This window comes from Lactuca sativa, chromosome 4 (assembly GCF_002870075.4).
Source record: "Lactuca sativa cultivar Salinas chromosome 4, Lsat_Salinas_v11, whole genome shotgun sequence".
In the NCBI taxonomy this organism is placed as follows: Eukaryota; Viridiplantae; Streptophyta; class Magnoliopsida; order Asterales; family Asteraceae; genus Lactuca; species Lactuca sativa.
In genome coordinates, this window is record NC_056626.2 from 5,952,583 (window position 1) to 5,969,206 (window position 16,624).

Sequence of the window (16,624 nt, forward strand, 5' to 3'; positions counted from 1 at the left end):
TGCCCTATCTAACATCCTAGAAGCACACGATCCAATTCTCAATCATTCGGTGAGGCGAACCCTTGCTGAAAAACTTGCTCCTGCCCTGGACCTTCTCGGCAAAATCGAAGGTTTACCTAGTTTCGTGTCCGATCCGAAACAAGGGGGAGAAGTGAAGTCTGGATCGAAACCACCTCCTTCCTCCAAAGCTACTCACACAACCGAACCACCTCCGACTGGTCAGCTTCGGGTTCGGGTGTGAAGGATAAAGGGAAGAACATAGCTGAGGAAGAAGATGAAGATGAAGATACTGAAACCATTGCGGACATGTTGAAACGTAAAAACAGTCGCAATGTTGATGATGATGTCAATCGTGTGGTGCGAGAGGCTGAAGAAGCCGAATGCAAGAAGAAAGAAGCCCACGATCTCCTTGAGAGCAGGAAGACTCTCTTCCCTGCCTGGACTCGGGAGCGAATGATTAAGGAGGCCATAGATACTCCTAGCATCCTATGGCTCGAGCCGGTGATCTCCTTCGACTGCTATAATTCTGTCGATTCGCAGTTCGACATGTCGTTGACTCGAAAGGCGTTTATCTTCCACGCCTTCTCCAATATTTTTGAAGTCCCTCATCCGAACCCTGAGGTTGACAGGGAGCTGATCGAATTCTATCTGAAGGCTGCTCATCCTCAGTATCAAACCTGGAGCGCCCAGAAGATAGTGAATGTTCGGGTTTTGAAGCCTTATACCGAAGGAAGATTCATCAATGTTCGGTTCAAGGTGATTCAAGGGTCTGCAAGAACTGAACATTTTATATCCCTACCAGATCTACCGAACCTAAATCCTCATGATTGGATCGTTTTGCATAACATCCTCTTGACGAATGAAGCTGAATATGGTCCGATTATAGACCATCTCAAAAGGATGTTAGTCTGTTACATCATGGAGGTAGCCCTAATGGATCAGGAGGTAGCCACAGTCTTCAAGAAGAAACCGAAGATAGCTCCTGTGGGATCGGCCAGTGATCTCAATCAAATGAAGATGGGCAAGATCGACCCGAGATGCAATTCGGTCATGTTCACTAGAGCAGAAGGACAGAAATGTCTCTTTGCTTTAGCTGACAAACATCTTTACACCACTGCTTGTCTAGGGCATGTGTTGTCGATCATCCGAAGGTGTAAAGAGAATGCAGCGGACGATGTCAAGTACTTCAACGACATGATCCAATGGTACATCAGGTTTAGACAGACGATATTGGCTCTTATCTCACGTCTGTTTAATACCGTGAAGAAGAAAGTACCTGCTGCTGCTGGCCCAAGTAATAAGTGAAGATCTCGCTCCAATTGACGCAAAGGGGGAGATTTTTGGGTTGAAGATTCGCTAAAGGATTGCGTCATTGGGCTCGGCTGTTAGTCCAATTGTTTTGTACTCCGGTTTGGGCCTGTCCAACCGAGAGCCTGTTAGGTTTATTATATAAGTATATGCTTGCATGCATATTAGGTTAACCATCTAGATTACAAGATAGAGAATTACAATTACTTTGATTTTCTTTATCGTTCTTGTAAACCTACTAACCCTCTACAGTTGATGTTCTTGATCGAGCTCTTCTGAGGGTTGTTTTATAATCATTCGACACGTTTGATTCATTCTTGACTTGTTCTTTATTTTCGTGTTCTTACTGTTTAATATTTATTCACATGTTTAAGATCTAATCGATCTTCAAGATTAAGTTTTAATCTCATCAAATATGTGTATAAATATGCACACATTAAAGGCAAGCCAATTTTTATGAACTCATATCTTCTCTCATGGTTATTCCAAATGTTCATGGTGTTGTGTGAACCATTTGAGATGTCACATTTGGGGCACTAGGCTCTTGAGCTCCATGGAATCAAGCACCAACAAAGAGGTATGTAATTCTACTAGTTTTATATTACTTGTACTTCATAATATGCTAGTTAGGATAATACCTTGGAAAATTGATATTTGCATGTATAATAGAGAAAACATAGATCCAAGGTATTTAGGGTTGTATGTACACCATAGGAGTGTTAGAATGCTCATAACCCAACAGGATCAACAGGAGTTTCATCCTCAGGTTGATTACTAGGGTTTGAGGTTCCTTCACCACTTGACTCTTGAATTTCTTCAAGGTCAATTTGCCTCCCACAGTTTCCTTGGCTCATGAATTCTCTCTCGCGAAAGACTCCTCTCCTTGCTACAAAGACCACATTACCACTAGGTCTGTAAAAGAGGTAACCAAAGGATCTCTGTGGCTAGCAGATGAAAATACACCTCTCACTTCGAGGTTTAAGCTTATCGTGAGACTCGCGCCTCATTAAAGCCTCGCAACCCCAAATCTTGATGTGGTCCAGATTGGGAACTTTTCTGGTCCACATCTCATGAGGTGTTTTGGCAACCTTCTTTGTAGGGACTATATTAAGAATATGGGTGGCAGTCTCTAAGTCATACCCCCATAGTGAGATTGGTAGAAAAGCTCGACTCATCATGGAACAAACCATATCCAACAAAGTTCGATTGCACCTCTGTGGTGTCCTGGGAGGTGTCAATTGTTTTAAGACAGTCAAGGAACTCTGTACTAAAATACTCACCACCTCGATCGGATCAAAACATCTTAATGTTCCTGCCCAACTGATTATCCACTTCTTGCTTGAACTCTTTGAATCTATCAAAGGTCTCTGAATTATGCTTGATTAGGTAGACATATCCATATCTACTAAAATCATCAGTAAAAGTCACATAGAAGCTGTTAGCATCTCTTATGGAGGTTCTGAAGGGTCCACACACATCAATGTGTATGAGGTCTGACAAACCCTCGCCCCTAGCACAAGTACCAGTGAAGGGTGACTTTTTCATTTTCCTAAGCAAACAAGATTCACAACTATCATCTGACTTTAGGTCAAACGACTCCAAGACTCCATCCTTTTGGAGTTGGCCTATGTGTTTCTTGCTTACATGTCCAAGACGACAATGCCATAAAGATGCTTTATCCAAGATAGTGGATGAATCAATACACAATATATTATTTCCTAGGTTATCAACAACCGACACAGTTTCATATACACCATCACAAGGTAATGCTTTAAAATAAAAAACATTATTAAAGAAAGCATTAATACCACCACTATCGTTATCACATGAAAAGGTAAAACCTTGTTTGTACAAACCATGAAAGGAAATAATATTTCTCGCCATTTCAGACGAGTAACAACATTTATTCAAATCTAATACTAATCTACTACTTAGCAATAAAGAATAAACTCCAATCTTGGTGACAGGTGAAGCTTTCCTATTCCCCATGACCAAGTTTATCTTCCCATGCTCCACATTCTCACTTCTTCTTAGTCCCTGCAAATTAGTACAACTGTGAATACCACACCCTGTATCAAGGATCCAAGAATTAGAATGGGGTGAATTATTAGAGAAAATAGTGTATGTACCTGCATGGTAGGGTTTAACTTTCCCATCCTTCACATCTTGCTGGTACTTTGGGCAGTTTCGCTTCCAGTGCGACATTTCATGGAAATAAAAGCATTTTGCCTCTTTAGGTTTAGCAGAAGGAGTGACGAAACCTTTCTTGGTTCCACTTAAAGAGGAGCCATCAAGGGTCTTCCCCTTGGTGCCCTTCAAAGGGCTCTTCCTCTTCTTTCCTTTGCCTTGCCCGATTGCCAAGACAAGGGCCGCAGTAGGAGTAGGAGTGGCAACAACCGACTTACCTTTAAGACCGCTTTCTGCGGTCTTCAGAAGTCCTTGAAGTTTGATGAGTGTAACTTCCTCCTTGTTCACATGGTATGTCATACAGAATTGATCATAACATGAAGGTAAGGAGTGCAAAATGATGCCTATTGCCAACTCCTCGGGGAAGTTCACATTCAGTTTCAGCAAACGGTCCACATACCTTTGCATTTTCTGCATGTGGCCTGTGATGGGTTCACCATCCTTCATTCGAGTTGTTATCATAGAGGAGATGATTTCAAATCGCTCTTGATGAGCATCTCAAAAGGATAGTAGTCCTCATAGAACTTTTGGAGCTCGGCTATCATAGTGGCCAACATGATGCATCCCACTTTGGTAGCATCTCTTTCATGGGCCTGATATTCACCGATCTCCTCAAGAGTAGCAGACGGCTCGAGTTCTTTAAGCTCCTTGTCGAGGTCATATTCTTTGTCCTCATACCGTGTGACCATCCTGATGTTTTTGATCCAATCCATAAAGTTGGATCCATCAAAGATGACTCTCCCACAAAGGTTCATGAGAGAGAAGGAGTCGGTAGGGTTTGAGCCAGAAGCAACATTGTTGCAAGACATCTGAAAAGAAAGAAAGACAATTTTAGATTACATGTAAAGATAGTCCTTAATAAAACACCCAAATGTAATATTAAGGCTAGGAACCAACACAATATTTTATAACTTAGAAGAGGGATGCCATAATCCAAGCTATAAAATATTTGAAGGTAGGTGAATGACGATTCACCAATTTCCACATTGAAAAACAAAATAAATTATTAGGTTTTAATTGGTTTTGAAACTCCTAGATTCTTTGAGATTCATTGAACTTTTCAATGACATGTTTCAATCTCGAGTGTGCCCTTCAGGTTTTGTGACTGGGATGTCAAGGATCACAAAACAAGGTGTGAAGTGACCATGCAAATTACTTAGTACCCTTAATATTTACCCCTCAATCGATGTGTCGGTTAACCACACGCGTTCCACCGATACTATGATAAACATTAAGTTACACTTTGCCTACCTTGTTAAGTCCATGTTAGTGTGCTGGTTAACCACACACGCTTCACTAACGACTTAATCAAAGTGCAAAGTGTAATTTCATGGGTTATCACCTTATTCACATTTTCCTAAACTAACTAAGATTGGAAATTTATAAAAAAACATTTAGTTACTTTATATTCATCATACTTTTAATGAAGATTTAAAGTCCTTGTCTTACCCGTTCGGCTAACGACCCTCCACCGATCAAGGAAGCGGTGGGTGAGAGTGGACACCCATTAAGCTGCCATTTTATAGGCAGCAACCTTATACCCCCCTTATAGACCGGCTTCGTGAATGAGCCTACTAACGGTAAAACGACTTTTTCTTTTACATATATAATTATCATTAAACTTATAATATTATAAAGTATAAGGGTTGAATTTTAACTTTTAAAATTCTAGGGGTTGGAACTAAAGTTTTTTTAAAGTAACTTTACATGTTCCAAAACTTGAGGGCAAGTTTTGTAACTTTACAAAACTTTTCATTTCATAACTTATGAGTTAATGGTTTAATAAAATGAGTGACTTTTCATTTTATATTACCTATGTGTTTTTTAATGGTATTTGAAAGAATGACTTTTGGTAATCCATAACTTGAGGACAAATTATGGATTCCATTAAAACACATAATGATCAAGAATTAAACTAACAAGTAAGTTACAAATAATTCCTATGATCTTCTAAACTCATAAGTTCATGAACATGCATATCAACAATTTCAAGAATCATAGAATTAAACATATAAAACTTGAAATTTTGATAATATCTATTGAAAATGGATTAGCATAACCATTACACCATCTAAAACAATTTTTATAGAACCAAAACAATTTAGGGTAATGTTTCTAGTCCATTTCCAGCAGCAAAACTCGAAAAATAGCATTCTGTGGCTCCTACTCGTCGAGTGCAAGAACCTACTCGACGAGTAGGATGAGTTTACTCATGGACTCGTCGAGTCCCTCCATGGACTCGGCATGTTTATGCTACAGAGTGCAGAAAAACAAAGTTTTTTCACAATTTTGCATCAAGTATCAAACAAACAAGCCTAGGCTATGATACCACTGTAGGGTTTTGAGCATTCAAATACTCCTATGGTGTACATGCAACCCTAGAAACCTTGGATTTATGTTTTATCTATGATACATGCAAAAATGGTTTTCCAAGGTTCATAACCTATCTAGCATACATGGGGAACTTTTAAACATAAAAGTAAGCAAGAAAACATACCTTGTAGTAGTTTGGATTCCTTGAAAAACCTTGTGAGCCTAGCACCTCAAGTGTGATGCCTCAAATGTCTCACACAACACCAAATGCACTTGGAATAACTTAGAGAGAAATGAAGAACACTCAGAAATCGGCTATCCCTCACTTGTTCTCTTAGTGGTCGATTTTGGTGAAGAACATGAAGCTTATATAGTGTGTTACAATTAGAGTTACACCATGTAAACCCTAATTGTCATGACTTTTCATTTCCATGACCCATGGGTTCTATAAACACCATGGAGCATCCTATGGGTTTTAGCCCAACTTGATAATCCATGAAGCATTAGCCCACTATATAAGTATGGATGATTTACACAATCAACCCATATATTTAATTACTCTCCTTTTGATCACTTAATTAATTCCAAATTAATTCTTGATCAATACTAATTAAATAATATTATTAATATATTAGAACTTATAATATATTAATAAACCTTAAGTGTTATTTCTCTTATTCTAGTCTATCCAAAAGCATGATGTCATGCAACCCAAATGGACCATGCTAATCGGGTCAAGTACATTCCATAAATAGTTATGAACTTAGACACCTCATCCAACAATATTTTCTAGATCTGAAGTCTCAACTCTAGGTCAAGCTCAACAACTCCATAACTCAAAGAAGGATTGGAAAAAGGCCCTAAACTCCCTAGAAAAGAGATCTGACCAAACAATGAGCAAGGTGGTAGCTTTTTACCTTTAAACAAAAGCTAGGAATGAATGAACACCGGATCCAAGAGCTCCCTCTCGTCCCAAGCCTTTTGCTTCTCAATCTTCCTCTAAAAATGCACTAAAATATGCAATATTAGCCTCTCTTTCTCTCACACAAGGATATAGCCGATTAGGGTTTCTATCAGAGTGTTAATATGATAACGGAGGCGGAAATGAAGGCTTAAGGTCCTTTAAATAGGACACAATCCCTGAAAAGTAGGGTTTTCACACTCAACACCTACTCGTCGAGTTGGGGTCCTCTAACTCATCGAGTAGACTCTAAAAATCACGTTGCCATTAACTCCTCTACTCGGCAGGTTAGGGCATCCAACTCGTCGAGTTGCTCTGTCATTAAGAATGCAAATTAATTAAATATTATACTGTCGGGATGTTACAATTCTCCCCCACTAGAATCAGACTTCACCCTCGAAGTCATCCTCTGGAAACAACTCTGGGTACTGCTCCCGCATCTCGGACTCCGGCTCCCAAGTCCACTCAGATCCCTTCTGATGTTGCCACTGGACCTGAACCAAGGGCTCCTCTTTATTCATCAAGACCTTCACCTTCCTATCCAATATTACTATCGGTTTCTCAATGTAATTCAGGCATTTGTCAACCTGAATGTCCTCTAACGGAACCACTACCGTCTCATCGGCTACACGCTTCCTTAGCTGGGACAGATGGAAGGTGTTATGAATCTGGCTCAAATATGTAGGAAGCTCCAACCGATAAGCTACCTTACCCACTCGAGCGATCACCCTGAATGGACCAATATATCTAGGGCCCAGCTTGCCCCGCTTCCTGAATCGGATCACCCATTTCCATGGGGATACCTTCAGGAGGACAAAATCTACGACCTGAAACTCTAACTCTGAACGTCGTAGGTCTGCATAACTCTTCTGGTGACTCTGGGCCATTAGTAACCTCTGTCTGACCTGCTGGATCTGCTATGTCGTCTTGAGCACTATCTCAGTGCCCCCATCACTCTCTACCCTACCTCTCCCCAACAGATGGGAGTCCGACACCTCCTCCCATATAAGAGCTCAACGGGAGGCATACCGATACTAGAATGATGGTTTTTGTTGTATGAAAACTCAGCCAAGGTCAATTAAGTGTCCCAACTCCCATCGAAGTCCATAACACATGCACGTAGAATATCTTCGAGCATCTGAATCGTACGCTCGCTCTGCCCATCTGTCTGTGGGTGATATGCGGTACTAAAGTGTAACCGGCTACCCGACTCATCATGAAATCTCTTCCAAAACATGGAAGTAAAACGCACATCTCGATCTGACACTATCGATGTCGGCACCCCATGTCGTGCCACCACCTCTCGAACGTAGATCTTGGCCAACTTTTCCGCATAAGAGCTCTCACTGATAGCCAGAAAGTGAGCACTCTTCATCAACCGATCTACAATCACCCATATCGCATCGACACCTCGTGGTCCTTAGGAATTTTGGTTATAAAATCCATGGAAATTTGTTCCCACTTCCACTGGGGAATCTCTAAGGGCTGCAACGGGCCATGTGGACGTTGGTGCTCCGCCTTGACCTGATGACAAATCAAGCTTCTCTTGACTACCCATGCCACATCTCTCTTCATGCAGGGCCACCAATAATCCATTTTCAAGTCCAAATACATCTTGGTGGCTCCCGGATGGAACGAGAATCTCGACCTATGGGCCTCCTCCATCAAAATACGTCGAGCTCCACCCATATATGGCACCCATATCCCCCCACGGAAGGTCATAAGCCCCCAACTATCATTAAGAATTAGGGAATCCAACTCGTCGAGTTGCTCTTAATTAAATATTATACCTGGAAGTCGGGATGTTACATTTTATGTGTTCAGATTTCTAAACGTTTAATTACGATATTAGAACTGGCATATAACTTTCAGAGTGATAAGGATACGTTTGTCGTAAATAAAGCTTTCCCTATCTTAATTCTCGTTGTTGTACACTAAACATCTGCTAGAGTGTATAGATCGAAATGGTGAGAACTCGCAATGGATTAGGAAATGTTAATGGAAACCAACAGCATGAACCATGTGACAACCCGAAATTTCCATTCTGAACAAACCATATCAAGCCAATAGAAGTTAGAACAGTTACAGTGAAATTCCAAACTTTGGGTATAAGTTTGAGTATTTCAGGATTAGCACTTAAGGAGATATCAGGAGAGTGGATGCACTAGGGTTTTGTGCAACACTGTTATTCCAATACTCTAGGATATTAAAGTTCATTCCGGGAATAAAAATATTTTCTGCCAAAAATCCCAGGACTATATATAGAAATCTGAACCATATTCATTCATTAGTTACATTTCCAACTCGAGAAAAGCCAAATTCTCTCTCACGGATCTTCGGGTTTTTATCCCAAATCGTGAGTAATTCTATCTAGTTGTATTATATAGCTTAGATTGTGTTTAATAACATCAAAATCGGATCAAAACCCCAAGATTTGGGAGTTTACCGCCCAAGAACACTTGGAGAGTAAACTCCTTTTTAAGGGCCAAAAATGTGCCCAATGTCCCTCAAAGCCTTGGGAATGAACCTAGAATCTGCCATTACATGTTTAAGACCACAAAACAATTAAGAATCATGGCTAGAAGTGAGTTCACGGCCAAGGAAGTTCTTGGGCCGTGAACTCCATTTTTAGGTGTCAAAATGCCTTAAAAACCTTCCTTAAGCCAAGAGACTAATTTAGACATGTACCCTAAAGTGTTTATAGCCTAGAAAACATAAGGAATCACAAGGATAAAGGAGTTTACGGCCAAGACAAGTTCTTTGGCCGTAAACCCCTATAAATGGGACAAATGACACCCTAACTCCTTCCTTATGCCTAGAACCCAACATAGATCATATCCTTGAAGTGTTAGAAACCTCAAAACATCAAATGGTACTCCTTACCATGAGTTTATGACCGTAAAATCATGGGGGAGTGGTCCCAGGGACGTGAACATCAACTAAGGCCATTTTAAGGCCTTAAACCCACCCAAACACTTGTTTAAGCCTTGAAGCACTTCACCACTTAAGTTGTAATAATATTAGGCTTCATTTAGTGACCCTATAGAGATTTTACGGCCAGGAGTTTACTCCCCTGGGTCGTAAACTCCAACACATATGGTCTTTTGACCATAAACTCCCATAAGAGGTCTTGCACTCCTTTGTTGTAATCCATTAGCCTCCTAGCACTTGACCGAAAGTGTTTTCCTCGCATTAGGATATTTATACATGTTTAATTAGTGTTATAATCACTAATTTTTTATATACATATGTCTTCATATGTAATTAGGACCATTGTGTGTGTCTAAAGTCTTCACTTGACACCTAGCAGTCCTACCTCTTCAGTTCATCCGTATCACCCACAACATGTGAGTTCATACCCCTTAATCAATGTTTTAACTGGTTTTAAATGTTTTATGGGGGGGATACAAGTAGAAATATGCTAATTATTATATCAATCACATGTGATTAATAAGCAGCATTCAAATGATTGGCTACTCATTAGCCATTTTACCAAACAGTTTCCTTCAAATGTTTTTCATAAACACTTTATGTGTTTAAAACTCCTTATTACACTGTACCTTTTATTCTGTATGTTTCAATTCAAACTTATTTACAATTGTGTTTCAAACAAATGTTTCTTTATACTAAACTGTTTTATCAAACCCATGCCTTCAAATTGTTTTATAGATTATCATCAAGTCGATCTTTTCTTAGATAATAATTATGTTCAAAGGTTTTACAAAACTTATTTTATGCTTTTATATTATAAATTACATGCCTCTATATGTATAGTTATATAAGAAATGTTTAAAAGACTTAGGAAGGCTATCCACCCTGTTTCCTTTTCCTCGATTTGGATGTGGTCTGGTGGGATATCGGGTACCCGTCCGATGGTCGTTTAAATATTAGTTATATATCATGTGTACATATATAGTCATAAAGGTCCTTCCAATTCATCCAATGCCCTTGGGTAGCAAGGGTATACATCCAGGTCCATACGTACCAGTTAGATTACTAGTAAACTACCATATGGGTAGTTTAGGAAGATACTAGAACTATTACTAGAACGAGATATCATACAATGAGTCAGTTCATTCATGAGTCATAACTTTCTAGAACATTACAGTACATTACTATACTTGCTAGATAGAGAGAGAACACACATTACAGCTAGCACACGTAGAACATTAAAGTACATTACTATACTATTACATGATCACACTTACATGAGTACAATTACATGAGTACGCTTACATATACATAGAACAGACGTCACTAGGTGCTATAGCATGGAACCAGTTCAGGATCTAACTATACCGATGAATCACAACGCAATTGTGATAGTTATATCGAGTATACATGATCATAGTAATGTGGATGCTCACGGCTTGCATACATGCAGGGGTCGTGGGTAGGTCCCAAAATCCCTTTGATAGGGGAGCGTATAGTCTGGGATCTAGACATCACATTATACCTTATCCCTCAAATAAGGCAGTTGAGTACCGATGTAGTTATTTATATCAAATACTACAGTACTTGGAAGAATTACCTTAGACTTTAGGTAATTGGTACGGTTGTAGTTCGACACTACACCATAGTACTATTTCATTTTCCCATTACATTCACTTCGTGAACATTCACACGACGCACGGTAATGTAGAATCTATCTTTTTGATTAATGGTAGTCAGACTTGGGAAAATGCACACTCTTACAAGAGACACACACAGACACTAGATGCCTTGGTAGAAGGCTACATATAGATCAGTTAAGTCTTGGTAGAAGACTCCCTGTTCTAATAGGAATCATAGGGATTTCTAGGGTTTTTCAAACATTTACAGTTGTTTTACAAACATTTTCATACTTACAGTTCATATACACTTTTGATACTTACAATTCATATACATACAAATACTTACATACAAATTAAGACACTAAAATACTTATGATCTCACCAGCTTCAAAGCCGATACTCTCTTTCAAAATAACTTGTATCCTCAGGTCAAACATAGACAGGTACCGATGCAAGGTTCAGGGAAGATGGTGCTCGATCAAGACGCATCTTTCATTTTGATTTATGCTTTAGTGTTTATCAAAATTTGACAGAACACACTTGTATAATAATTATATTATTAATGCAATGGATGATGTTGTTGCTTGTTTACTACTTTTCATTGTTGTGATACTATACATGACGTCCTCCGCCCCAGAACGTTTCCGCCGTTCTTGGTTTTGGGGTGTGACAAACCATAAGTGATTGAGCGTGCACCAAAGGTAGCAACTGCACCTGAGCATATCAAGATGATAGGAGTCTAAGCAATGATTCGGTCTATGATGGCCGAACAAAGGGAGGAAATGAGACAAATGTTTCTTAATAATAGGGATGAACCTATTGTGCTTGTTTTGCAACGCGAACTGAATGAAGAACTGTCAAAGGAGGGAAATTAAAATTGTACGGTGAGTCAAGCTAAATCTCGGGTGGTAAGGAGGAACGACCTGGACAAAGGGATTGACAAGGATGGGTGTGTGTATAAGAAATTTGTGGGTTCCAAGCCACCAAGTATCTTTGGAAGCCCGAAGCCAGTAGAGATCATGGACTGGATCTCTGAGATGGAGATGATATTTGAAAGTTGCAATTACAGCAACAACTAGAAAACTGTCTTTGTAGTCAGAAAACTAAAGACTGGAGTTTTAAGTTAGTGGAAGTTTTTGGCATCTACAATGCCATGGGAAGAAGCCATGAGGATGTTTTGGGAAACATTCATGGAGCAGTTGAAGATGCAATACTGCTCAAAGATAGATCTGATAGACCTAAACAACGAGTTTTAGAACCTGAAGAAAGGGAAGATGAGTGTTGATGAGTATGCCACCGTATTTACCAAGAAGATGAAGCTATTCCCCTACTTGGTGCCTACTAAACTCTCTAAGATAGATAGTTTTGCTAACGGATTGTTGGCAGACTTTGGTGCAACAGTAAAAATGGAAATTACTTTGAAGACAACCGTTAGAGCAACCAAGAATGTGGAAACCCAACTTAGGGAAAAGGGTCTGGAAAAATATAAGGCAAGAGAAAAGAGGAATCTTGAGGGATCCTCAAGATCCGATAAGAAAGGAAGATTCTTAAAGTCTAACCTGGATGACCAAAAGTATGGAGCCAAGTGGTGTGAAAAGTGCAAGAAGAAGCATTATGGGAGATGTGACGGAGAAGTGAATTATTATAAGTGTGGGAGGATTGGTCACTATTCCAAGGATTATATGCTTAATGATAAGGTATTCTACAGATGTAGATACAAGGGGCATATGTCAAAAGATTTCCCGAAGAAAAAATGAAGCAGCAAGGCCAAATGCACCACCGAAGCCAAAGACGAGAGCATTACAGATGATCCTTAATGAAGCAGGTGACAATGCGAGGGACCAGGAGTAAGGATCTATTTATCCGAAGATCAAGATATAAAGTAGCCATATAGATAGTATCATGTGGCTTAGCCTATATTATAAGAGGCCTAGTGTAGGGTGAACTTAAACCTCTAACCTATTTCACTTCATTCTCTCTCAAATCTCTATAGATTTAGAGATTGGGTTTCTTCCCAACTTTTAGGGTATTGTAATAAAGACTTTGGAACTTTATGAGCTCGTCAAATAAGACCTTTCAGATCGGGATTTCATTCCGCGTGATTTCTTGGTTTTCGCTAAAACATTTGTAAGTTAAGTTACACTCTTTCGATTTCAGTGTAATTTATATTTATAGTCATAAGTTATTATTATGGACCTATAAATACGATTTATTAGTGATTCCAGGTCAAAATAATGATTGATCTAATTATGGGAGAGGTGTCTATAATGGTCATGTTGGATTGGTTGTTGGATTTCGTAAAAGCTATATATCGAAATGATCTTGCATACTAACTGTCCTGGCTGGTTGATCCTTATTGGATAGACTTATCAATATTCATTGGTATTAGTGATAATTCTAGCCTACATGATCAAATTTCCTTAGGATCTAATAAGTTATAATATTGTAGGTTAATACTCATTAGGCTCATTGCTCGTTAGTAGGATCGTCCGGATAACTGTTAATATTCTAAGTAACTGTCTAAGTGAGTTCATTTCACTATATTATGTATCCCAGTATATATCTATGTATGTCAGGATATAGGAACCATTAGTGTAGATCCCATAGTATAGTTTTATATGTGCTTGTAGAGCTGAATATATAGTATCTATATGTGTGATTGTTGATATACTTATAAGTTATTGCGAATTAGTCAGGGGATGTGTAACGACCCCAAAATTTCACGTCCAAAAATTTCGTTTATAAAACACTACATAGAAAACGTTACCAATTAAAACATTGTTTAGTTGAACCACTTCTCATCGAAAACCAAATTAAAACCACAACATTCGATCAATCAAAATATCAGAGTATCAATCCCAGAATAAACTCGTAACTGCGGAAACAATAGAGTGTGTGTGTGACATGCTGCTACCGCGCCGGCTCCTTTCCCCTAGCTGAGGAGGTACCTGAAACCAAAACTGAAAACCGTAAGCACGAAGCTTAGTGAGTTCCCCCATAATACCTCATACCATGCAAGCATATAACAAACAACGTTCAGCTAGGAGTTACGGGCCTCGCCCACACTCGGGAAGATACGGGCTCTGCCCACACTTTGCTATTCGGGAGATACGGGCCTCGCCCACACTTGTGAAGATACGGGCCCTGCCCACACTTCGCTAGTCGGGAGATACGGGCCTCGCCCACACTCTACTATCTGGGAGATACGTGCCTAGCCCAAACTCCAACCTCGGAGAGATACGAGCCCTGCCCACACTCCACCGCTAACCAATAATATACAAGCATCACACAGACAACAAGTATAAGCAACTCTATCATATTGACACATATATCATACTTGACTAAACCCAGAGATACGGGCTCGGCCCACACTCTAGTACTAACATCTCGTCTACACGGGTCGACCTTGGTGCCTTAGACCTGTTCCTACTGGAAAGGAAACTCACCTCGAAATAGCTGCTAATCTGGTAGAGAACTGACTGCCTACTGCTGCTCTAGAAATCCTCCGACTGCAATTCCCACAACATACTCAATCAATCATTGCTAACTGTCTATTGGGTAAAATGACCATTTTACCCCTGATCATGACATAAGTCAAAGTCAGAGTCAACTTTCAGTTGGCCCGACTTGCCGAGTTGGCTCACCAACTCACCGAGTCCCTGTCCAATCGACGGACCTGGGTCCCGTTTCTACTCGTCGAGTTAGGCGCTGACTCGACGAGTTCTTCTTCTAAACTGAGGTTCAAGTCCTTCATCCTACTCGCCGAGTTGTATGAACAACTCATCGAGTTCATCTTCATCCGAAGAACACTTTATGTTGTGACTCGCCGAGTTGTATAAACAACTCGTCGAGTCTGTTCTTGATCTAAGGAGATTGCCTTGAACTCGCCGAGTCAGGGCACGGACTCGCCGAGTTCCTCCACGGATGAGTTTGGCTTCCAACTCACTGAGTCACACCCTGTGACTCACTACACACACTCGACACAACGAAAAAAGGGACAACTCGGAGACTCGCGAGCAGACTCGCCGAGTCTGATGAACGACTCGCCGAGTCGTCGCCATGCAATCACTATATACGCAATTTTGCTCGATTCCAGTCCATGCCATTTACAGATCTGGGTTCCTAGAGCATGAATGACACGTAAAGTTTCCAACTTTACGTGTAGATACTCAACAATGAGGGATTTAGGGCTCAAAATGCCTCAAAAGGGTAGATCTAGGGTGAACAAGAAACATGGGTCCATAAAGGTAACAAATCTGAGCTCCTGGGGCTCAATCTTGCCTAGATCTAAAGGCCAATAAACTTATTACGACTTATATTGCACATACAAGCTTGGGGATTGGCTCAAGAATGACTTAAATGAAGTTATAAGCATAGAAACAGGGGGAAAACGGGTTATACCTCAAAGGAATTGCTGAGAGAGCACAAAGATGCTTGGATTCCTTCCCTTCCTCTTGATCTACTCCCTTTTTGCCTCAAAACCTTCAAGAACACACAACAATTGCTTCAAACTCTCAATGAACAAGCTTAGAACGAGGGTTGGGAGCTCTGAGGGTGAATGGGGGCTGGCCTGGGGCGGATATGACGTTTAAATAGGGTGTAAACCCCTGAAACTTAGGGTTTCATCCAACAGCGGTGACTCGCCGAGTCGCCAACTTAAACGTGTCCCGGGTCCCGTATCTACTCGGCAAGTCGGACCTGTGACTCGCCGAGTCCAAGGCTACAAAAAAGAGAATACTCAAATAAGATTTACGTACCAGGAACCAGGTGCTACAGGATGATGGCAGAACAACAAAGAGGTCGGAAGCCTATAGGCTTACGTGTTAAGAGTGCATAACTAGTATGAATTGGTACGACGGTGAATGATCTCCGATGATCGTGTTCTACATAACCCATAAACAATGAAGTTAACAGAATGTGCTTCGAATAAACAACAATGGTGTTTTTTTTGAACATTTTGAAAACTTCATCGGTATTTTTTGTAGTAAAATGTGTAATTCGTTGGTATTCTGTGTACAAATGGTACACTTCAATGACATTTTTTGTACTAAAAAACAATGATATTTTTTTTAACATTTTGGGAATTTCGTTACCATTTTAATTCATTTTTCCATTTATACAGGTTTTAATTGAACACCTATGTACTTCATTGGTATTTTGTGTACAAAAAATATATTTTAATGATATTTTGTGTACTAAAAAGAAAAAAATTGTATTTTTTGTATATTTTGGGAGCTTCGTTACCTTTTTAACTTTCGTCCAACCCCCCTTTCCAAACGTTTCTGGAATATTCGTGATTAAT